Consider the following 25,357-nt stretch of genomic DNA (forward strand, 5'->3'; position numbering starts at 1 on the left):
CACATCCAATACCTGTGTGGTGTGAGAATTTAAAATCCCAGCTCCCTGTCCTCAAACTAGAAAAACACTTTGGTGTTATTTAAGGTCCAGAGAATCATATAGGATCAAACTGAGCCTGGGACTTTAACTTAAATTTCACTCTTATTTGGAGGGATTGAGTCTATTTCTCTGCTATGTTTGAATGTGTCCCCACCAAAATACAGGTATTACCAATATGATGGTATTAAAAGATGAGGCTCTTAAATGCCCTTAATCCCAGCACTTTGGGAGGCCGAGGCAGGTGGATCACTCGAGGTCAGGAGTTTGAGACCAACCTGGCCAACATGGTGAAACCCCGTCTCTACTAAAAAATACAAAAAAATTAGCCAGGGATGATGGCGAGTACCTGTAATCCCGGCTACTCAGAAGCCTGAGACAGGAGAATTGCTTGAACCTGGGAAACGGAGGTTACAGTGAGCTGAGATTGTGCCACTGCACTCCAATCTAGATGACAGAGCAAGATTCTGCCTCTAAAAAAAAAAAAAAAACGATGGGGTCTTTAAGAGGTGATTAGGCCATGAGGATTCCTCTCTCCTGAATGGGATTAGGTGTCCTTATAAAAAGGTTTAATGAAGAACATTCATCCCTTTTTTGCCCTTTTACGTTTTGCCGTGTGAGGACACAGCATTCCTACCTGCTGAAGGAGACAGTGTTCAAGGCACCATCTTAGAAGCAGAGAGCAGCCTTCACCAGATGCCTTGATCTTGAATTCCACAGCCTCAAGAACACTGAGAAATAAATTTCTCTTCTTCATAAATTACTCAGTCTTAGGTATTTTGTTTTAGCAACACAAAAAGGACTAAGGCATTTTCCTCCTCCCTTACTGTTTTTTTCCTAGGAGTGTTTTCTTAATATATCACATATCTATGACTCTTCATTTAAAAGTTCGTTTGTAGACAATTTCACTGAAGAAAAATAGAAAATGAACAAACAAAAAGAGAATTAGTAGTCCAATCATTTATAAAAAGATAAAAGATAATGAAAATAAAATTTTATTCAGAGAATCAGGTGGGAATAAATACACTAATTTTTGTTACAAACCTACTTTATTGAAGATGACCACATTTGATATCAGATGTTCCCATAAAGAGTAATTGACATAGAAAATTGACATGACCACATTCTTCTATGGAACACGTAACACAGAAATTCTTTAAGTTATGTAACATAGCTATATAGGAAATTCAAACACTGGAGTCATTAGTATTACAATATATTAAAACAGAAAAGGTACTTGTGTTTAATAATATTAATATTCTAAGTTTTAATAAAAATATTTTCTGGGAAATATATGACACGTTTTTCAAAAAACAATGGTAATAAATATTTATGGATTCCTACACCAATTTAAGCAGACAGAAATATTGAATGGTATGGGCTTTACTCTAAATAAATACTCAGTAGTACAGTGACAGTGAAATGAAAAGTCACTCTGACACTATGGATTTCAATTCCGTTCTGGAATTTAAATACCAACCTTCAGACATTGATTATTTATAATGGTTCTACTGGGCATAAATCAGGATGGACATTTCTGGTAACAAGAGGAATGATTTCATGCAGATGTTGATGAAAGTAATGGCAATGGACTTTTACTATTCTTGCCAGGTCCTGTGCTAAACACCGAATATGCATTATTTTATTTCCATAAATTCTCTCAACAGTCTTAGAGATTGTGTATGACTACCTTTCTCAGACTCTGACTGTAATAAAGGTCCTGAAAATGTCAGTCACACAATTAGAAAGATAAAAAAAGAAAAGGAGTCACACAATTAGAAAATAGAGGGGTAAGCTACAAGTTCACCCTACTTATAACAAAACTATAGTCTTAGCCACTGCAATGGGAATGGTTAGTTGCCAGATATGTCTTGCTCTATATATATGCTCAAATTTAGGAAGTCTGCATAAAGCCATCTACACAACAGTGAATTAAAGCACTTGTACCCGTTTTCATCAAATTCTCAATTATGTCATTAATCAAAATATATTTTAATAATTTCTGGCTGTTCTACAATGTAAAATTTTATGTCTATTTTAGAAAATAGTTTAAATAAAAGTCCTATTTGTGAAAGCTATAAATATTCTCTTAGGTTCTCAGGAGAAAATATATTTGATTTCAAATGCTCCTTGGAATTAACATTAACTGACCTATACAAAATTGTCTTCACCAAATATTTATATGGAGCACATGATGAATTCTTAAAAGAGATGGGAATTAGCAGGGAGAAAAGGCATACAAATTTATTAACATGCACAAGTGCACAGGAGCCACACAAAATATGAAACTCAAAGAAGGTCCAGATGGTTGAAGCTTAAATGCCCTCCTCATAGAAGAGAGGGAAGTGGGAGGAAAAGTAAATAAGTTTTAGGGGATATGAGTAGGCATAAGAGCAGATAGTAGCCTGGGACAAAGTTTCCCTAGGCCCTGGGTAAGGAGAAGAAGGTGGCCTGCAGAACTGCACTGTGAAAGAAGGTTGTTATATTATGCAGATAAAGTATCGCAGGTCACTGCCCTTAGAAGAAGAGTTGAAAGAATGGGTGAAAAGTCTGTCCTGTGTGGTGTCCTGGATATGGAGACTTTTAGTTTTCTCTTCTGGGATACATGTTAATCTTCTCTGGTTTATGTAGACTACAGGGAGGAGGCCCAAGACAATTGCATTCCCTCTGGATAAACTTCCCTCAGCCAGATAAGGGAACTTCAGAGACAGCCCCTGCACTTCAGAAGGGAAAGGTAGGAGATGGTCAAAGGGAGACATTAGTTCTGAGGCTTATTTTAGAGGCCTTGCAATTTCCTTTGTTCAAAGCACTCAGTATGCCAGAGCAGCATTATTTTGTAGTATTGTTTTCTGAGCCCCAACAATTTCTTAGCTCCCCCTTAAATCTGTACTTTATATTTTTAACTTATGGAAGAATTGGAAGACTAGTACAATAAACACATACACATCTTGCACTAGCTCACCAATTAACATTGAGCCACATATGTGCTTTTTTCTCTTCTCATTGCTGTTATGTACAATTTATTTTCTTAAAGTATATGCATGTATGCACATGCACACACATATACACATACACACACATTCACACATAAATATTTGGCAGGTGTCTTCTAAGAACAAAAACATTCTATCATATAATAACAATTCCATCATCACAGACAAGAAATTTAATCATGATACAACAACATTCTTTAGTTTATAGATCATATCCAAGAGTTCCAATGATGTCGAGGTCCAAATTGGGATCACTCATTTAATTTAGTCTCCTTTAACCCAAGACAGTCTTCAAACTTTGTTTAATAGTTCATGTTACAGATATTTTTGAAGAATCAACGTCAATCTCTTTATTGCTGTCATTGTCCTCTGAATGTAAACCAAAAATAAAATTCTAAGCCCCCAGCCAACCAGATAGACCCTTTCTCTTGGTCAAGGTCATTCTAAAGTAAACCTGAAACACTAGCTCAGGCCATGATAAGAATGAGTGGTAGGACATGCCTTATTATAATCTCTTTCCTTTAGAATTCAGGCACAGCTAACCAGCATGAACATTAAAAGAGACCTTAAGACTAACCAAACAGATTATTTGTAGCAATAGGAAACCAACATGACAGATAACAGATCCTGAAAGAAGCATTTCAGGAGTATTGTACACCCCAAATGTATTGTTTTGACATATTTTGAAATGGCCCTGTAAAGCTAAACATTTACAATCTATTTTCTCTGAAGCCTGCTCCTGGAAGCTCCATCTACATACTAAGATTCTTGGTGTCCACAGCCCCTTATCTTTTTTTTTTTTTTTTTTTTTTGAGACGGAGCCTCGCTCTGTCGCCCAGGCTGGAGTGCAGTGGCGCAATCTCGGCTCACTGCAAGCTCCGCCTCCCGGGTTCATGCCATTCTCCTGCCTCAGCCTCTCCGAGTAGCTGGGACTACAGGCGCCCGCCACCACGCCCGGCTAATTTTTTTTGTATTTTTAGTAGAGACGGGGTTTCACCATGGTCTCGATCTCCTGACCTCATGATCCGCCCGCCTCGGCCTCCCAAAGTGCTGGGATTACAAGCGTGAGCCACCGCGCCCGGCCTTACACAGCCCCTTATCTTAATCCAGACACTCCCTTCTGTTGATTCCAAGGCTTTAGATAAACTCTTAACCAGTTGCCAATCAGGAAATCTTTGTATTAATCTATGACCTGGAAGCCCCCTGCTTCCAGTTGTCCCACCTTTCTAGACTGAACCAATGTACATCTTATGTATATATTAATTGATGTCTATGTCTCCCTAAAATGCAAGCTGTAGCTCAACCACCTTGGGCACATGTTCTCAGGATCTCCTGGGGCTGTGTCACAGGCCAAGGTCACTCACATTTAGCTCAAAATAAATCTCTTCAAATATTTTACAGAGGTTGACTCTTTTCATCAACACATGATTGGATAAAGCTTAAACTTTTCTGGCAAGAGAGCTTCACGTATGCTTTCAATTAGTTTTCACTATATCCCATCAAGAAGCTCAGCAGGTCAGTGTGCCAAGTTATTAGTGATGTTGAGTTTGATCATTTGGCTACAATGGTATCCACCGGATATTTTATGTTAAAACTACCGTTTCCCCTTTGTAATTGACAGGTACCTCAAAGTAACTCTGAGACTGTGTGAGCATCTTTCTTTATCAACTTTTCCCCAAATGATCCTGCAGATAAAGTGTACACTGTGTTTGGGTTGTGTAAGGCCTTCTGGAAAGACTCTTCTGAGATTCTATTCCAGTGGTTCCAAGATCCCAAAACTGAAAGACACAGCGACGGACAACATCAGAAATTATTATCAATATTAGCCTCATGTGGTGGCACATAGCTGTAGTCCTAGCTACTCAGGAGGCTAAAGCAGGCGGATCATTTGAGCCTAGGGGTTCAAGACTGCAGCAAGCCATGATCGTGCTACTGCACTCCAGCCAGAGCAACAGAGAGAAAGAGACCCCATCTCTAAAAACAAACAAACAAATAAATAATTATCACTTCTTTTTTGTAACAAACTTCAATCCATGCATACAGTCCTCTGATACTACAGGAAATCAACTCCTGTACATTCCTCCTAGTGATTGTTTAAGAACAGCAGTCTTTTAGAACCACAAGAAGCTAAGGATTATGGTGATAATTGATCTACTTCTATGCAAATGAAGTACTTCTATGTTAACACTTTTTCTATGGTGCATCCTTTTTGTATTTAAATATACAAATATATATATTTGTATATATATATATATATATATATATACACACAGATATATTCCAAATATATCACGTTAATTTTTTGCTAGTTCACATTTTATATGATATGAGTTAGTTCATCCAGCCAAATCATTTGACTAACTTCTGCTAAGAATTTAATGACAAGAGTCTGTTTATTTCTAGTACAAATCAGCATACAATAAATGTCATAGGCTTATAACTGGGATGTTAGTTTTATTATTATGATTCAAAAATGTATTTTTATAATGCTGTAATTGCCTGATAGTTCTTCCTTTCTGCTGCACAGGGAAAATCAATTCAATGAGATAGTGGTATTACAGCAAAAAAAGAGCTTAATTGATATGAGGCCAGCCCTGTGGAAGAACTGGACTTATCACTCAAATCAGTCTTCCCAAAGGTTCGGAGGTTAGGATTTTTCAAGGATGGTTTGGTGGGCAGGAGGCTAGGGAATGGATGTTGATGACTGGCTGTGGACGCAATCATAGCGGTGTGAAAAATGGTCCTCATGCTCCCAGTCAGCCTCTCAGTGGTTGGGGGAGGGGCACAAGACTGAGTAAGGAGTTGAGTGTCCCAGAGGAGTTATCTGGTAATCAGAAACACAAAAGTTTGAAACTACATCTCAAAAGGCCAATCTTAGGTTTGGTAATAGTGATGTTATCTACAGGAGTAATTAGGGAAGTTAAAAATCTTGTGATCTCTGGAACAATGGCCAGTTATTGTATAAAAATGCCTACATCTTAGCAGAATTCAGGCCCCTCTTATAACCCTAACCTTGTGGTCTTTTATTACTTTTATAAAAGTGGTTTAGTTTGGGAAGAACTGTTATCATCCTTGCTTTAAGGTTAAACTATAAACTAAATTCCTCCCAAAGTTAGCTTGGCTTACACCCAGGAATCACCAAGGACAGCTGGGATGTTAGAAGCAAAATGGAGTCAACTAGGTCAAATTTCTCTTCCTGTCATAATTTTGAAAAGGCAGTTTCAATGCCTACATTTTCACACAGTGAAAGCTCTCAATCTTCTATTAAACTCAAAATGCTAGGATTAATGGACACTGCCTATAAAACTCCCATGCCTTAGTGCATTTTTTTCTTACATACATAATGTAAGAAAAATTAAAGTATGATAATACAAATACATTTCAGAACACATTAGCAATACATGTTTATGAATGAAACTCATAAGCTATATAAATCAGTAAGTCATTTTATATTGGTACTATGAAATTCTGATTTATTTGCTTCATTTTTAGCTATAAAATGTATCAATTTTAATGTATCATCCCAATGTTTATGTTAATCTTAACCAACACTTGTATATTAAGTAACTAATATTTTCTTTTAATGAAAGCATCAAAGAATGTAAAAATAACCTGTGGAGGACACATTGAGACCATGTGAACATCCCTTTCCTTATCAAACTTTCATCCAGTAGCAATCATTATTTTTTGATGTTGCAACATGCAAGAATATCTCAGTCTCTTGTGAGGGCATCATAATTCATTTTACTAGTATATTATTAGGCTATTAAAAGATGTGTTATGTTTAATGAATCAAATCTGACTCAAGTTTCTGGATAATGATATAACTCTTCATTTACTTCTATTTTTATATACTTATGAGGCTGTTTTGGACTTATCTCTATTTCTTGCTACAGAAAAAAAACATGCTTCTGAATGTTACAAATTAATTATGGGATATGCCTGAAGCTGCAGTGGCACCCATTAGATTTACATTAAGGCAGCAGGCATTAAAAGAATCACTAAATATTAGGTTGAACAGTACAAAATGGTAAACTACAAGAATGGCAGTTTCATTTAAGGCTGACTGATTCATTTGTGTTCCTGATTTTAATGCACACACACACAGACACAGATGCACCCCTCACATACACTCACCATGTCCTTCTCTCCAGGCCCAAGCATGCAATACCATCTCAATTCTGTTTTCCAATTATCTCCACAGCTAGATTGTAGGAAAGAAGTCAGTGTCTTCTATAAAAGGAGAAAGCAAACAAAAATACCTAAATAAAAAATAAAAAGTAAATCAATCCACAATTTCCAGGTACACAATAAAGTATAATCAATCAAATACAAATGATAGTTTTAAGAACCATAATTTTGAAATTGAATGATACAATGACCATATATAACATATTACAGAAAGTGTGTAAGGAACTCTCTTTCATCATCTAACTTATTGGAGAAATAATAACACTCAGATCTCAAATCTCTCAGCCGTTAGTGAAGTTAAGAGACTTTTATCCTTGTCTTCCCAAATTATTTTAGGGATGAAATTTTGAAGTTCTATCTTAAATTTCTGTAATAAATGGCTTTATAATTGGAGTATTTTATTCATTTTCAATGGCTTATGAAGTACTATGATGACCTGTCAAAAATATACCATGTACTCTAAGATTGTAGTGGTACGATACATCTTTCTGATCTTAGAGAAAGTTTTGTTCTTATGTGTATTACCAGAAAACGGGTTTTGTGTTCAAAAAGCAGTTCTATTGAAAATCGCTTTAATTCATAAAAATAGGGACAGAGCAAGGGAAAAGAGCAGGGCTTTATGGTGTGGCTTTTAGGAGCAGGTCTCTCTAGTTTTACTACAGTTGCCTGTCTAAACTTTTTTCCTCAAGGCTGCTGAACCAAAGATTACATGTTGGCAAAACTAAAAGATACTATAAAGGGTTAAAGAAAGAGTTCACTGCTTTCTATGTGTAGGGCCGAATAAAGTGAAAAATAGGAGAAGAAGAAAAGAAGCTGAATCAACCTTTGAAATTGCTATTCATTGTGAAACCAACTACCACGACCATCACCATCCAAAGTAAGTGCTTATTACTATTATTTTAAAGTGAAGACTAACAATTAGTGAAATGATTTTGAATGACTATACTTGCTTCAGGGAAAGTTATCACAGAAAACAAACTTCCCTCAGCAAGCTTTCTAAAGCAGCTTGTACTACTTACATGTATCCAAATATATCTCAATTTAATAACTGGTAACAAAATTATTTGCATGTAACTTAACCTACACGAAGAGTTAATTATTATGTTTATTTAAATATTTAATGTTTACTATAGCTAGTTTTTTTTTTTTTAGTTAGCTAAATTTATGGGACAAGTGAATTTTAATTCTGGTAGTGTAATTAGTATATAACAGTACAGTTTGTCCATAATATTGCAGTATTCAAGAATGTCTCTATCACATTTGAAGACATCAATAGTTGTTTTGCCAGTTGTGATAGACTTCCAGAGTTTTTATTTATTTATTCTTTTTTTTTTTTTTGAGACAGAGTTTTGCTTTTGTTGCCCAGGTTGGAATGCAATGGCGCAATCTCTGCTCACCGCAACCTCTGCTTCCTGGGTTCAAGTGATTCCCCTGCCTCAGCCTCCTGAGTAGCTGGGATTACAGGCATGTGCCACCATGCCCAGCTAATTTTTTATTTTTAGTAGAGGCGGGGTTTCTCCATGTTGGTCAGCCTGGTCTCGAACTCCCAACCTCGAGTTTAATGGCTCACAGAGATTCATACGTTTCCCTATAATAATGTAGCTTTTACTCCTCTGTATTTTACTATCTCTGAGTGAAAAAGAGAAGAAGTAGAGTGTAGTTATTCTAATGGGCATTGCAATAACACAGACTGCTATCTGTAGCCCTGAAAGACATCGTTATTTATGAACATAAACATTTCTAAACTAAGTGTTAAACTGATTTAGTGCCCTAATGGTTTTAACTTCATCTGAATGTGCCTGGTCCATGCAAATGTATACCTTCTAATGGTTTCATCATGGCAGAATAAATTCTGAGAATTATTTTTTGTAGCACAAGTCTACAAATATTCACCAAGGTTAGAAATATATGTTCACTTATCAGAAGCTTGAATTTGTGTAAGTTATTTTCACAATAATCATCTCATCTGTTAGATAATAATCTGATAAAATAAACAAAGGCTGCAATTTCTATAAATGTTTGAGAAATCTGAAAATCTCTTTTAGAGCCTACCTTTACTATTTTAAAACATTATCTTGGATTAATATCTATCAATACATATTTTCTTTTCAGGAGAGTGTACTTACAGAAAAACTCTATAATCTTTTGTTAACACAATTTAAAATACTGTTTCCAGGAATGAATTATGCCAAAAATGAAAAATTGCCATTCCCTAAATATACTTAAATTCGGGCAAAATTGCATGTATGTATGTGTACATATATGTGTGTATACTCTAGATTTATATACTCCTTTGTCCTAATGGATGGATAGAAACACACACAGATACACACACACGCACACACACACACACACACACAGACACATAGAAAGAGAAAAAGAGAGAGGTGATTACATAAATATACAAGGGTAGGACATAAATTGTAAGCATTTGTAAAGGTACACAGTTTACTTCACAAGAGTAAATAGTACTGCATTAGGCCCCAAAGAGAACTTCTATATATGTTAGATTGCTCTGGTAATGCAATCAGCTTTATAATGACTAATGAAGTTAAGTCAAAAAATTATCTGTAAACCATAGGAATCATTAACAGTTCTGCTGTTTGCATCCTTACATCTTTAATGGCTAATTCCAAAGAATTTTCAGTGGAGGCAATAGTCATTAAATATATTATCTGAATCATTATCTGCAACCTGCTGGTAACCAAAAGCTGAAAATCCCACAGTGATGACATGAACCCATATAAACACAGCAGTCTCATTTTCATTAAGCCATTCCTTAGAAATGTGTAATGTACTTATTTTAGAAGAGAGCCAAGAACTAGCTAAAACATAAACGAAGTAATTTTTATGGGTTATTTTAATTTTATCTCTTAAATAATTTCAGCACGTTTTTTAGTGGGCATTTTTTCAAAAAGAAGAAGAGGTAGTTATGCATCGAAGTACCTATAATTAATCTATTCGAATGCAAGGGTTTTTAAAATAAATATATTGTAATACAGACTAAAGTTAGAGCTGACCTTACAAGTTATTAGAGGAGGCTATCAACATTGTGTTATAATGGAATTCTCTTTGATAGAATCGTTGTTAAAAATGTGTTTTTCTCAATCATCTGGCCAAATCTCTGAACTCTCACCATGAAATAAATGTTCTTTTTGATTAGAGCAATGACAAAGCAGAATTTTTTTGTTGACTATAAATCACTAGCTTGGAGGCTAAATACTGATGCCTGAGCCAGGGAAAAGTTATCCACTGGGCCACAATAAAATCACCACAGGAACTTGGGAAGCAACAAGTTGGTCAGGCATCACTTTCCTAGGGAATATGGTTGCAGAAGGTGGGGTCAGCTGCAAACTCCTAGTAACAGAAGAGTGACTTAGAAGAGAAGACAAAACGAAAATTAATCAGAAACTGTGTTATACCAAGTACAGCCAAAAACATCTTTAGCTTAGTAAATATTTCAAAGTTACATGATCTCTTTCAAGATATTATCGTGTGTGTAAGGCCAGTAACAGGAAAAGAGATAAACTGTATTTGCATTGCATTGTTTTTTTCCTTTATAATAAGAGGTCAATAAAATTTATCAAAAACATCTCTGCTCAATATTAATAGCAGGCATTCAATGGTAGAATTACCAGCCAGTTTCCATCATCTGTGAAAATGATTACCGATTTCTGGCCTGAAGACACCCGAAAAGCAGCAGATATATAAGAAGCAGTTGAGGCTGTCCATGTCCTTACGCACAGCAGTCAGATAAATAACTTGCCAAAAACCTGTTTTTAAACATGATCTTATGAATATTAGTGCCTTCTTTAATAGTAAATACGCTGAATTTTTAAACGTTTTGTTTTTATCTGACACATTATAATTGTATATATTTATGGGGTACAGTGTGATATTTCGATAGATATATACATTGTGCAATGTATCACGGTAACTAGCATATCCGTCACCTCAAACACTTGTCATTTCTTTGTGGTGAGAACAGTCAAAATCCTCTCCTCTAATTATTTTAAATTAAGTGTTGCTGAGTTTACAGTAACTTTTGGTCATATGTTTTCTCACAACAGAGAGTAAAATAAAGTACTCTCAGCTGGGCGTGGTGGCTCATGCCTGTAATCCCAGCACTTGGGGAGGTCAAGGTGGGTGGATCACGAGGTCAGGAGTAGAAGATCTGCCTGACCAACATGGTGAAAACCTGTCTCTACTTAAAATACAAAAACAAAAACAAACAAAAAAGTACAAAAATGGTGGCACGTGCCTATAATCTCAGCTACTCGGGAGGCTGAGGCAGGAGAATCGCTTGAACCCAGGAGGTGGAGGTTGCAGTGAGCAGAGATTGCACCATTGCACTCCAGCCTGGGGGACAAAAGAGAGACTTCGCCTCAAAAAAAAAAAAAATTCTCTCATGTAGTTGGTTTAATGAATGGTTTGAGGTTAATAGTGTCTGCAGAACTTGTAAAACATGAAACTGCTGCTCTTCATATTGAATATAGTCTTAAATAGAGCACACCAGGATCTCATAAGTTTATAAAAGACTGGGATGAAAATAAGAATGGAAGAAAGGAAGGCATCACTACAAGTATTAAAATAGAATTTGGAACTACCTTTTGAATTTAGTAGCAGAAAAATGAATTCAACTTCCTCCGTTGATGCTTCTTTCCACAGAATTTTCTAGTAGTAACAGGAAAGCAGTATGTCTAGCAAGGCACTAGGAAAGGTGAGATTTCAACATCTACAAACACTTATGTATTTGCTAAAAAATACTTTTGGAGACTCGTGATCACAATAAATCAAAGATCAGCACACAGCACTTGGAAGTTTTAACTTTATATATGGATCAAAGATGGATAGATGGATGGATGGAGTATGACACCCTCATTCAAAATACATTTAAATTACAAGAATAGATTGTTTTGTAACCATCATTAGGGACAGCAAGAATGAAACATTTATTCCTGAATTGGCACAGATCGAGTTCACCAGAATTAGACAGAATGTGACATAAGAGGTTTATCTGGGATAAATTTCTGTGAAAGAAATAAGAAGGGAGTAGATTTTGGCAGAGTGAATAGTAAAACAGCTACACAAGCCCCATGAGGCCTTGGCCAACATGACCAGGAGCTGTGGATTGCCATTCAGAATTTCTGGCATCAGGCTGAAATGTTTGCATCACTGAACCCTGCCTCAATCAGTCAGGATACAGAAGATTGCCTGGTGGAGTATAGCCTTGGGCCACGAGGCTACATGACTGGGATGTAACCTCAGGCCAGGTGGCTGAGACAGACACTGAAGGAGCTTTCAAATGGAGACATTCACCTGACCATAGTCCACATGTTTGAGCAGCACTTCCTACATTGATGGAGTACTAGAAGGTGCAGCTCCGTGTCTTCCACATGAATTAACCCACTTTAATCTTGATTTACAAATCAGAAAAGTCTGATAGATGAGATAATCATCTATTACAGTGAGCTGTACAGTTTGCTAACCCAAATTTTTTGTGTGTTTTGGTAGAGAGCAGATACATATGTGTGGGTCAGTACACTATTTGGAGAGCTCTTCTTAAGAAGAGACAGAATGGCCAAAGACTTCATATCCTTCCTAAATCTGTGACGCCTTTAGGAAAGCACAGTTTCTTGGCACACTAATCAAAATCTACTAAGTATAATTGTGAAACACCCTCCTGAGTAAAATATCTTCATTTCTAGATCTAATTTGTAAGTGAACTCTACTGCATAGGTCATATATTACTCATCTATTACAGTAAATATTATTTGAATACTTAATGACAGAGGTGATCTAAAATGGTATTTAAAACTGGTTTCATCAAGAGATTAATGCAAGTCAATAATAACTTTATTTCAAAAGTAACGAGAAGTCCTCTAAGATTATTTGAAATGGCATTCATCTTTAAATAAAATCCAAACATCAAAATAATGAATTTTAAATAGTCTGCTAAAATTCTGAAACACTTTTATCAAAGCCCTTTTTAATTCTGGTTTCTATTCGGTTGGAATAGTGAAAATGTTCATGCTGTAGGTAAAGGTTAAAAAGTTAAATGCTGAAATTAAGTACAATTAAGGATATTAAAATAAGATCGTTCAGTATATTTAATAAAACAATTAAATAAGGAATGGAAGAAGTACAGCTAGTTTTACCTTAGATGGAAATTTATAAACAAAACAAAATATTTTCATTAGTAGTGCCATATTCTACCTTTATTTTTAACCCGAGGGAAGTCAATGAATTCTGATTTCTTATAACACCTTTTTTAATATTATTATTTTTTTTTAAATTTTATTATTATTATACTTTAAGTTTTAGGGTACATGTGCACAACGTGCGGGTTTGTTACATATGTATACATGTGCCATGTTTGTGTGCTGCACCCATTAACTCATCATTTAGCGTTAGGTATATCTCCCATAACACCTTTAGTAAGCATAAAAAGTAAGGCTGAATTTTTCTTATGTGAAATGCCCCATACTATAGAAAACCATAGTTATAGAGAACTAATAACTAAAATATTTAAACCCATGCTATTATTAAGAAGAGATACATTAGACCCTTGGTGTGCTAGTAATGTTCTGTTTCTTGACCAGAGTTGTGGATCCAAGAGCATTTACTTTACATTGGTTTGTTAAAATATTCAAATACGTTTTATATCGTTTTCTTTATTTTGTTTCCAAAAAAACTTTTAAAAGCAATAAACTGTAATAACAAAAAAACTAACTTGTAAACCAAAATGCCTTCAAAATCATATTCCTGTGATACTTGAAAATTAAAATTGATATGGCTTCCACTAAATACAAATTTAGAAATAATTGAAAATTTATTTTAATCAAGTAAACGTTTTCTGAAATACTCCTGAGATTTTCCACTGCCTACCTTTTAGCAACCATCATGCTAAAATTCAAGATGTCTCCTTGATCATGGGCAGCAGATCTGAGCTAAAAATGGTGTCCTCAAGATGAAAATATCCTAAAGAACAGCTGTTCTTAATCAGGGAAGGGCGCTTTGAGTATCTCAAAAGTTGTTTTTCACTATCCGGTAGGGTCCCTTAGAGGTATATGACTCACTTTACATACTGATTATAAATATAGTTTTAATCCAAAAATCCCAGAAAATCACATAGAGAGTGGATATTAATTACCTACATTAACTTATTAAGCTGTTGCGAGCATTAGTGCATTCACACTCCAAGTGATTTGACTCTGGGGGTGATTCATTCTCTGCTAGTCTTCTCAATATGATGCAGGTTTCTACCTCCTTCAAAAAAAGCAAGAAGAAGCATGTGTAAAATACTTTTAAAATACGAAATTCTGACCTACTATACCCATGTACAACCTTCACAAATACCTAAGTATATGCTGAATACATCTAGGATCAACTTCCATTGATTTCTTGTTTCTAGTTTATTTTTATAAAGCTTTTTTTTAAATAGTAAGATTTCCATTTACAAAAGTGGCAATTCCTGATCATATTAATGAGACAAGCATAACAAGGTTTATTATGCATCAAAAGTGTTTATAATGTTATACAAGGCTAACAAAATGCTTCTGTAGTATAGATAAACGCAGTATGATTATAAGTTTTAATATCAGCTCTGCACATTCTAAAATACATTTTCATCAGAAAATGTTCAGCACATTTATGATAAACACCAAGTATTGATTTAGCTTTAAAATTATAATGGGATGGTTAAAACCTACTAATGAGTAAAGTATAATTTATACTTTGTTTATTATTTAAGCTATGTCTAAACTCACGTATTGTTATCTGTGTATACACGCTTCCTTTTTATTGTTACCTGCTTTAAAGTAAGAATGTGTAGATGATCCAGTATTTTAAACCAGCAACTTCCTAAAGTAAACAATAGATGCCTAATTTCTTTTTACAAAAAGGCCAAAAATTCAGCTAAACCATATCTTACTCTTGATTAGAAAAACTGCTAATTATTATAGGTTTTAAGTGGACAACTAAATCAGGCACTACTTAGTAGTTTGTGTACCAAGAAGTTCATAGAACAGACACTTCAGTGGCAGCTTTGCTGTTAATGACATTGTGGCTTCTGAACACCAACCAATTACAAATGTGCAGGACCACTGCTCCTGATGTCATAACCATAATAACTATGTTCTTTATACATACAATTATGTTTCTTAGAAAAAAAGGGTGAGATTAAAAAAATTAACTTCCAATACCAATGAATCCTACAATGCATAAGGAGCTACAGATAAATAGTACAGGCTCCTGAAGGACCTCTGCCATGCCAGGGCACAGCCCTTTAGTCACTGGGTCCTGAATGCATCCAAAATCCAGAAGGAGTGTTTGATGCAGCTCAGGCACTGGATGTGGGCACTGATGACAGTGGCTGGTTATCAACCTGCATAGAAGTATGAAGATTTTAGTTTATTTTTAGAAGCTTTTTCTAAAACTTTCAAGCTTTTATCCACTGGTTAGGACATACCATGGTGTGCCCTCTGATCACTAGCACTGATTTTGGTTCAAGCTTATCTACCAGACATTCCTGCATTATTATTACTGTACATTTCGAATTTGCCTATCGTTTAGAACATGAGTGGTTTAGCCTCCATTAAAACACCAATGTTTTAGTATACATGTAATGAATATTATACCACATAGCATAAAATGACTTGAAAATAATTTTATTCAATTTTCTTAATAAACTGACTATTTAATGGCAATAAAATTATGGTTGCTAAAATTGTTTCCCATGTGTTACAGGTTAGCAATACCAAAAACACTATGCATGTAAACTAAATTTAATAATTAAATAAATGGATGGCAGATGATAAATACAGGTTTCTCAATGTTGGAATGGGAGGTTACAGACAGGCAAGGGACAAAGGCTAGAATTAGCCATGTGATACTGGATTAGAATTGGAGATATTAGAAAGAACTTACGTTTAGCTTAAAATAGTTACAGATTGATTCATACATTAATATTTATAGGTATGTTCATATGTAGGGGGTGGTATAGGCACATATATTTTCTTGCTCTGTCAGCCGAGAGGGTCTAAAAGCATTGACACCCCCGAGCAATGAACACACCTACAACTCATTCTCCAATAAATAATTACATTCTCCAATAAGAGGAACTAGAGCTTCTTAGAGAAATGGCTGGCTGATCTTGAACTGGAACAAAAAATATGCCTTATGAACAGGAAGTATCTTATAGTGATACAAAGTAAAGAAGCATAGTATTCAAAAATAGCAACAAAGGGAAGGGCATTAGAAAGAAACACAGGAGCCAGTATAAAGAGTTTCCCACCAGGCGTGGTGGCTCATGCCTGTAATCCCAGCACTTTGGGAGGCCGAAGCGGGCAGATCACGAGGTCAGGAGATCGAGACCATCCTGGCTAACACAGTGAGACCCGCCCCATCTCTACTAAAAATACAAAAAATTAGCCGGGCGTGTTGGCGGGCTCCTGTAGTCCCAGCTACTCGGGAGGCTGAGGCAGGAGAATGGCGTGAACCTGGGAGGCAGAGCTTGCAGTGAGCCAAGATAGCGCCACTGCACTCCAGCCTGGGCCACAGAGCAAGACTCCTTCTCAGAAAAAAAAAAAAAAAAAAAGAGTTTCCAATGACCAAATCTGGGACAATTTGAAGGACGAAATGAAGTAGTGTAAAATTATACCTAATTATGTAAAATAAACGTTAGTGTTCATAGTGATTTATGTTTTTGAATAAATGAAAAATAAACAGGATAATAGACAAATCACCACTGAACAACAGTTTTGAATAATATATGTAGAGAGTACCCTGAATGTAAAGATAGTGTTTGATGTACACTTCTGCCTGTGCACTGAGCATAGCCAGTTGGCCCTGTGCTGCAATAAGCATGTGGCTGAGTTTCTCATGCATGAGATAAGTTTCTTCAGTGGACTAAACAATTTAGACAAACTGATGAAGGAAATGCATCTTCACCGTGAAGTCTCACAAAATTAGTTCAAAATAATGCTTTCTGTGATATTGTTATAAAAACTAATACCAAACAGATTATGCAATGAAAATCCTCAGCAAGTGGAAGATGCTTTAAAAAGCAGAGAATGGGCCAGGGCTGTGGCTCACACCTGTAATCCCAGCACTTCGGGAGGCCGAGGCAAGTGGATCACCTGAGGTAAGGAGTTCGAGACCAGCCTGGCCAACATGGTGAAACCCCATCTTTACTAAAAATACAAAAATTAGCCAGGTGTGGTGGTGCACACCTGTAAACCCAGCTACTCGGGAGGCTGAGGCAGGAGAATCACTTGGACCCGGGAGGCAGAGGTTGCAGTGAGCTGAGATCTCGCCACTGCACTCCAGCCTGGGCAACAGAGCGAGACTCCATCTCAAACAAACAAACAAACGCAGAGAACGCTCATTTCCAAGGAGAACTTGATGTGTTGGTAAATTGTGATCAACAGTAGATCACTTCATGCTTTTCATCTCAAAAAGGATTTTTCAAGATGCTTGAAATGTTCATGCTTTCAAAATGAAAATCGTTTGTACTTAGTAATGCATTACTATGTGAATGATGATTTACTGGCCTTGGTTAGTAAATTTGAAGGCAATCTTCTGAATTATTTGGCAAGATTCTACATTGATGAAGTGGTGTTAGCCATCAACTTTACTATGTGCATAGAAACGTTAAACCTGATAATGTTATTTTGAGTATAAAAGTTCAGGCTGGGCATGGTGGCTCACGCTTGTAATTCTGGCACTTTGGGAGGCTGAGGAGGGCAGATCACCTGAGGTCGGGAGTTCGAGACCAGCTTGACAAACATGGAGAAACCCCATCTCTACTAAAAATACAAAATTAGCTGGGCATGGTAGCACATGCCTGTAATCCCAGCTATTCGGGAGGCTGAGGCAAGAGAGTTGCTTTAACCCGGGAGGCCGAGGTTGCAGTGAGCCAAGATCACACCATTGCACTCTAGCCTGGGCAAAAAGAGCAGAACTCCATCTCGAAAAAAAAAAAAGTTCATATTTTCCTGGCTGACCCTTGGTTATGACTGAAGATGAATGAGGAACTGTTTGGTCTCCCATGGCCATTAGCATACTTAACTACATAACACCTGAGATTCTATAAGCAATGGAAGATAGCATGGGAAAATACAGCCCAGAATATGACTGTTTTTTTTTTTCTGGGTGTTGTTGGGGCTCAGAAAACTATGCACCAAAATGAAGTCTTCACAAGCAGCCTCAGAAGCAAAAGTTTTTTTCTGATCTTCTCCTGCTCTTCTGTCTTTCACTCCTTTTGTCCACAGAGGCTAGCTGTAGAAACCAGAATTCCTCTACCCCAAGGTGGATTTTAGCAATCAAAACCCCTTTTCCCTACAACCAGCCATAAAACCTGAAAATATTACTCTATTTTTCCCTCCACCTTTCTTTGTAAAAACTGGCCATAAATTATCTGACATACATTGACTCTAGATTGTGAGACCCCCATTCCAGAGAGTGCTCTGCCCCACACCCAGAAGAAAAGAATGCATGCTCAGAGAGGAGAATCTAGACATACAGGCCTTGCTGGGTTTCCTCACTCAGTATTAGATTATGCCCTTTTTGTCCAACCATATTTTTACACAACTGTTCATACTTTATTGAACCTAAGCATAAAAATAGATATTTTCCCCTCTATCTTTAGTTCTTCCCTGATAAGGTTTGGATCTGTGTCCCCACCCAAATCTCATCTTGTAGCTCCCATAATTCCCACATGTTGTGGGAGGGACTCAGTGGGAGATGATTGAATTATGGGATCGTGTCTTTCCTGGCCTGTTCTCTTGATAGTGAATGGGTCTCACGAGATCCTATGGTTTTTTTTTTCTTTTTTTTTTTTTTTTTTGAGATGGAGTCTCACTTTGTTGCCCAGGCTGGAGTGCAGTGGCATGATCTCAGCTCAATGCAACCTCTGCCTCTCAGGTTCAAGCAATTCTCCTGCCTCAGCCTCCCAAGTAGCTGGGATTACAGGCACATGCCACCATGCCTGGCTAATTTTTGTATTTTTGGTAAAGATGGGATTTCACCATGTTGGTCAGGCTGGTCTCAAACTCCTGACCTCGTGATCTGCCCACCTTGACCTCCCAAAGTGTTGGGATTACAGGCGTGAGCCACCATGCCTGGCTGAGATCCTATGGTTTTAAAAATGGGAATTGCCTTGCAAAAGCTCTCTCTTTGCCTGCCGCCATCCACGTAAGATGTGACTTGCTCCTCCTTGCCTTCCATCGTGATTGTGAGGCCTCTCCAGCCATGTGGGTCCGTAAGTCCATTAAACCTCTTTCTTTTGTAAATTGTCCACTCTCAGGTGTGTCTTTATCAGCAGCATGAAAACGGACTAATACGTTCACTCTGAAGGCTCCCGAGTATATACATTAAATATATCTGTATGCCTTTTCTCCTATTTAATCTTTCTTTTGTGAGTTGATTTTTTAGCAAAGTTTCAGAAGGTGAAGGGGAGCTTTCCCATTGGCCCAGAGTGTCTGTATGTGTAATTGCTATATGGAGGAACAGTTTTATACATAATCATTAATGAAAACTGAAGTAAAGATCATGGACCTAAAAGAACAATTTCAATTCCCTTATCACATCATGGATGTACCTGTAGAAGCCAGAGAGACGTTATTCACAGACTCATCTTCAGAAGAGAGTGTAATCTAGGGCAAAATGAAATTAAGGATTTCAAAAACATGCATTTTTTGAAGATACAAATTGAGAAAAAATACAAGAGCTATAATCAACTTGTATTTTGGATATTAGCAATTCTTCTAACACATCCCAACTTTGATATGTATGATGTGTAAAGAAATACTGAAATTCTGCCTTCTTTTTCTTTTACAGTATTTTTCAATTACATTTATCATTCATTGGTTTTACATGCACAATAAAAAAGTATTTTTTTCCAATTAAGTCTCTCTAAAGAGCATGATGCAGTCCAATAAGTACATTAATCACAAATGAGGATGTGCAGCAGAATTGCAGAATTTAGAGAACAGCTTTTGAATTGAAGATTATGTAAGAATAATAAGAACCCTAGCAAGATAAACCAGAACTAAGTAGGAAATGACAAGAATGCACACAGACCTAACAGCCCTTTCCTTGTCCATCTTGTATCATAGAAAATTCAAACCAAGATAAAGAAATTTTATAAATTAAATGAAGATAAAATATAGATGGATAAATAAATTATAGATAAAATAGTTGATTCAATGGGTTCAGGGACAACTTGAGGATACAGCAACATTTTCCTAAGAACATGGAGATTCCACATCCAGACTGAAGAGAATAGAATAGCAGTACCACATTGTGAGGTCATGTACTCACTAAGCTGTGAGAACTCCAGAAGGACCAAATTTTGCTAGTGATGGGTATTTTTCAGTACTTTCACATTCAGACAGCCGTAAATCCCAGGTCAAATAATTCAAAGATGCCTATCAGTAGCAAAAGCTGGCCCTTCAGGAGTTCTCACGGCTCATTGAGTGCATGGCAGAACCCTGTTCCCAAAAGCAGATTTTTGAAAAGTTTAGTGGCAAAGAGGAAGTGATGGAAGTGACTATGCAGGAAACTCACTTTATGAAATGGGAAATCCCGAAGTCTGAGATGTTTAGGAAAGTGCTGGAAGCTCAACTTGAGGATGTCATTGCTGAGACTTCAAAGGAACATAGACTTGGTGATTATAGAATGTTAGCTTCAGGTCTCACAATAAAGCAAGAAGGCCAGTAACCAGGTGCCACTTTAGAATATCACAAGATATTTCTAAAACAAAATATTAATTTGAAGAGGAAGTATTATTTTATAAATAGAAATGTGTCAGACATGAAGCCTCTCATGTTTTAGAAGCAAAAAACATGCATAAGAGGAGCTGCATGTTTCAGAATGCCATCAGCAGCAAGATATATTAATGTTTAAGGAGAAATTATAAAAGTCTAAAGAAGAATGGCATAATCAAGCAAAATGTAAGGCAGAAGACATGGTAAAAGTGTGTGTGTGTGTGTGTGTGTGTGTAGAATAAGGTATATGAAAAAGCAAGAGCAATAAGATCTGAAGAAAACGAGAAAATAACTGGTGAAAATGAAAGATTTGTTCTATTGTGGGTAAATTAACAGCACAAAATAGATAACACGAAAATGAGTTTAAAGATTTTGCAGCTAAGAGTAGGCTGCCTGCTGGGAAGCTTAGACTGCAGAAACTACTCAGGAGGTCAGTGATGAGAAACATTCCCCCGAGATACTTTCAAGCTCTTAATTCTAAAATGACCGAGCTCGTGACTCCCAGTTCTAGTTTGATATAGACAGTGCTGGGTTCACTCTGGAAAGATCATATTCAGAAGTTAGATATGGCAATAGTGTTAGAATTACAATCTGCTCCTGAGATAGGCAACTGAGCCTGACAGCAAAGTTCCAAAACCTACCCGGTGAAGAAATGATGACAAAGGATTTATGTGTTGGTATGTGATTGTATATTATTTTTGAGCTTGCATAAGTACAGTGCTTTATATAAACTTACATCCTTGAAGTAGCTACAAGAAATTGTAGATAAAGAATTGTTGATAATGATCTTTCAAATCCATCACAGTCATCATGAAAAACTTTTTTTTATTGTGGTAAAATATATATAACATAAAATTTACCATATTAACTATTTTTAAGTGCGTGATTCTATAGCATTAGGTATAGTCACATTGTTGTTTAACCATCACCACCACTCATCTTCAAAATATTTTTATTTTCCCCAACTAAAACCTTCATACTACTTAAACAATAACTACTCATTGGCCTCTCCTCTCAAACCTTGGAAACCATCATTCTATTGTTTTATCAATTTCACTACTCTAGGTACCTCCTATAAGTGGAACCATACAATATGTATCCTTTTGTGACTGCTCATTTCATTTACTATAATGTCATCAAGATTCATCTGTGTTGTAGCATGTATAAGAATTTTCTTCTTTTTTAAGGCTGAATAATATGCTATCTTATGTATAAACCACATTTTGTATATGTATTCATCTGTTGATGGACATTTGGTTTGCTTCTACCTTTTGGATATTGTGAATAATGATGTTATCAGCATGGGTATAAAAATATCTCCCCAAGTTTATTCTTTCACTTCTTTTGTACATGTATGTACCCAGAAGTGGAATTGCTATATATACAAATTATGTTTAATTTCTTTGAGGACCCATCATACTGTTTCTTATAGTGGCTACACCATTTTACTATCCTGCAAGTAATGCACAGGGTTCCACTTTCTCCACATCCTTACTAACAAGGATGGGAAGGATGTATTTTATGTATTTGTTTTTAGTTTTTGTTGTTTTTGATACTAGCTATTTTAATGAGTGTGAAGTGATGTTTCGTTATGGTTTGAATTTGTATTTCTCTAATGATTAGTGTTGTTAAACAACTTTTCATATGTTTATAGGCCACTTTTATATTTTTGGAAAAATGTTTATTCAAGTCCTTTGCCCATTTTTATCGGTGTTGTTATTATTGTAGAGTTGTAGGAGTACTTTTAATATGTTCTGTATATTGAATCCTTATCAAATATATAATTTGCAAATGTTTTCTCTCATTTCATAGGTTGCATTTTCACTCTGTTAATACTTTCCTTTGACGCACAAAAATTTCTAGTTTTGATGGTGCCCAACCTATATACTTTTTCTTTTGTTGCCTGTGCTTTTGATGTCAAATCCAGGAAACAATTGCTATATCCCATATCATAGTTTTATATATGGTATAAGATAATGATGCAACAACTTCTTCTTCTCCTCATCCTCCTCTTCTTCTACCTCTTCTGTGGGTATCCAATTTTCCCAACAGTATTTGTTGAAAAAAATTGTTCTTTCCGTATTGAATTGTCTTGGCATCTCTTATTGGAAACCATTTAATCTTGTATAATAGGATTTATTTGGGGGCTTTGTATTCTATTCCATTGGCGTATATGTCTGTTATATTGCCAATGCCGCATTGTTTTGCTTCGTGTATCTTTGTAGTAAGTTTGGAAATCATGAAGTGTGAGACCTCAAATTTTGTTCTTCTTTTTCAAGATTGCTTTGTCTACTTGGAGTCTGTTGAGATTCCATATGCATGTAAAGATGGATTTTTTTCTAATTTTGCAAAAAGAAACATTGGAATTTTGAAAGGATTGCATTGCATCTGAAGATCACTTTGGGTAGTATTTGCATCTTAAAATATTAAGTCTGTTAATTCATAAACACAAAAATATGTTTTCATTTATTTGTATCTTCTTTAATTTCCTTCAGTAGTTTTATAGTTTTTATTCTACAAGTCTTTTACATCCTGGGTTAAGTTTATTTTAAATCATTTTATTCTTTTTGATATTGTTGTAGATGGAATTATTTTGTTAATCTTCTTTTTGGATTCTTGAACTGTTAGTGTATATAAATACAATTAGTTTTTTAGTGTTTATCGTGTATACTGCAACTTTGCTGAATTTGTTTATTAACTCCAAAAGTATTTGTGAAATCTTTAGGTCTTTCTATATATATGATCATGTCATCTGATAACAGAGATAATTTTACTTCTTCCTTTCCAATTTGCATGCCTTTTTAAATTTTTCTTGTTTAATTGCTCTGACTAGGATTTCTACTATAATGGTGAATAGCAGTGAAAGTAGGCATCCTAGTCTTGTTCCTGCGCTTATGGGGAAAGCTTCCACTCTTTCATTACTGGGTATAATTTTAGTCTTGGATTTTTCATATACAATCTTTGTGATGTAGAAGAAATTTTCTTCTATTTCTAGTTTACAGTTTTTATCATGAAAGGGTATTGAATTTTGCCAAACACTTTTTCTGCAGCAATTGCGATTACTGACTGAATCCCTTTAATAGTTGTACGTCTGTTAGGATTTTCTATGTATTTATGATTCAATCCTGGTGGGCTGTGTTTTTCTAGGATAATTTGTCTATTTCATTTTGCTTATTTAATACATTGGCAAATAATTGTTCATAGTACTCTTATAAAATTCTTTTAATTTCTCTTTAAAATAGGTAGTAGTATAGTTTGAATGTGTGTCCTTGCCCAAATCTCATACTGAAATGTAATTCCCAATGTTGGAGGTGGGGACTGGTGGGAGGTGCTTAGATCATGGGGGCAGTTTCTCATTAATGGTTTAGTACCATGCTCTTTGGTGCTGTCCTTGTGATACTGAGTAAGTTCTTGTGAGATCTGGTCGTTTAAAAGTGTGTAGCACCTTCCCCCTTGTTCTCTTAATCATACTCTGGCTATGTGTCACGCCTGCTCTCCTTTTGACTTCTGCAATGATTATAAGTTTCCTGAGGCCTCTTCGGAAGCTGAGCATGTATCAGCATCATGCTTCCTGTACAGTCTTCAGAACTGTGAGCCAATTAAATCTCTTTTATTTATAAATTTTTTAGTCTCTGGTATTTCTTTAGAGCAATGCAAGGACAAACTAATACAGATAGTAATGTCTCCTCTTTGATTGCATATTTAAGTTGTTTGTGTAATCTCTCTTTTTGTCTTAGTTTAGCTGAAGATTTGTCACTTTGATCTTTTTCAAGAATCAACTCTTTGTTTTCTTGATTTTATCTATTGTTTTTCTATTTTCTATTGGATTTATTTCTGCTCTTATCTTTAATATTTCCTTCCTTCTGCTAACTTTTGGTTTAATTTATTATTATTTCTATTTCCTTAAAGTCTAAAATTAGGTTGTTACCTTGAGATAGTTCTTCTTTTTTAATATAAGTGCTTCCAGTTTTAAGTTTTCCTCTTAGCACTGGTCTCACTGAATCCCAGGAGTTTTGGGATTTGTGATTTCATTTTCATCTGATTCAAAATATTTTCTAATTTTTCTTTTGACTTACTTGAATCATTGTTTTTTATGAGTTTTAACCATTGGCTGTTTAAGAGTGTGTTGTTCAATTTCCACATATTTGTGAATTTTTTTGTTTTTCTTCTGTTGCTGATTCTAGCTTTATTCCATTATGAGAAGAAAATATACTTTGTATGACTTCAATCTTTTTAAACGTATTTTTTTTTTCTTTGAGACAGAGTCTTGCTCTATCGCCCAGGCTGGAGTGCAATGGCACAATCTCGGCTCATTGCAACCTCCACCTCCCAGGTTCAAGCAATTCTCCTGCCTCAGCCTCCCAAGTA

Source organism: Symphalangus syndactylus, chromosome X (genome assembly GCF_028878055.3).
Source record: "Symphalangus syndactylus isolate Jambi chromosome X, NHGRI_mSymSyn1-v2.1_pri, whole genome shotgun sequence".
In the NCBI taxonomy this organism is placed as follows: domain Eukaryota; kingdom Metazoa; phylum Chordata; class Mammalia; order Primates; family Hylobatidae; genus Symphalangus; species Symphalangus syndactylus.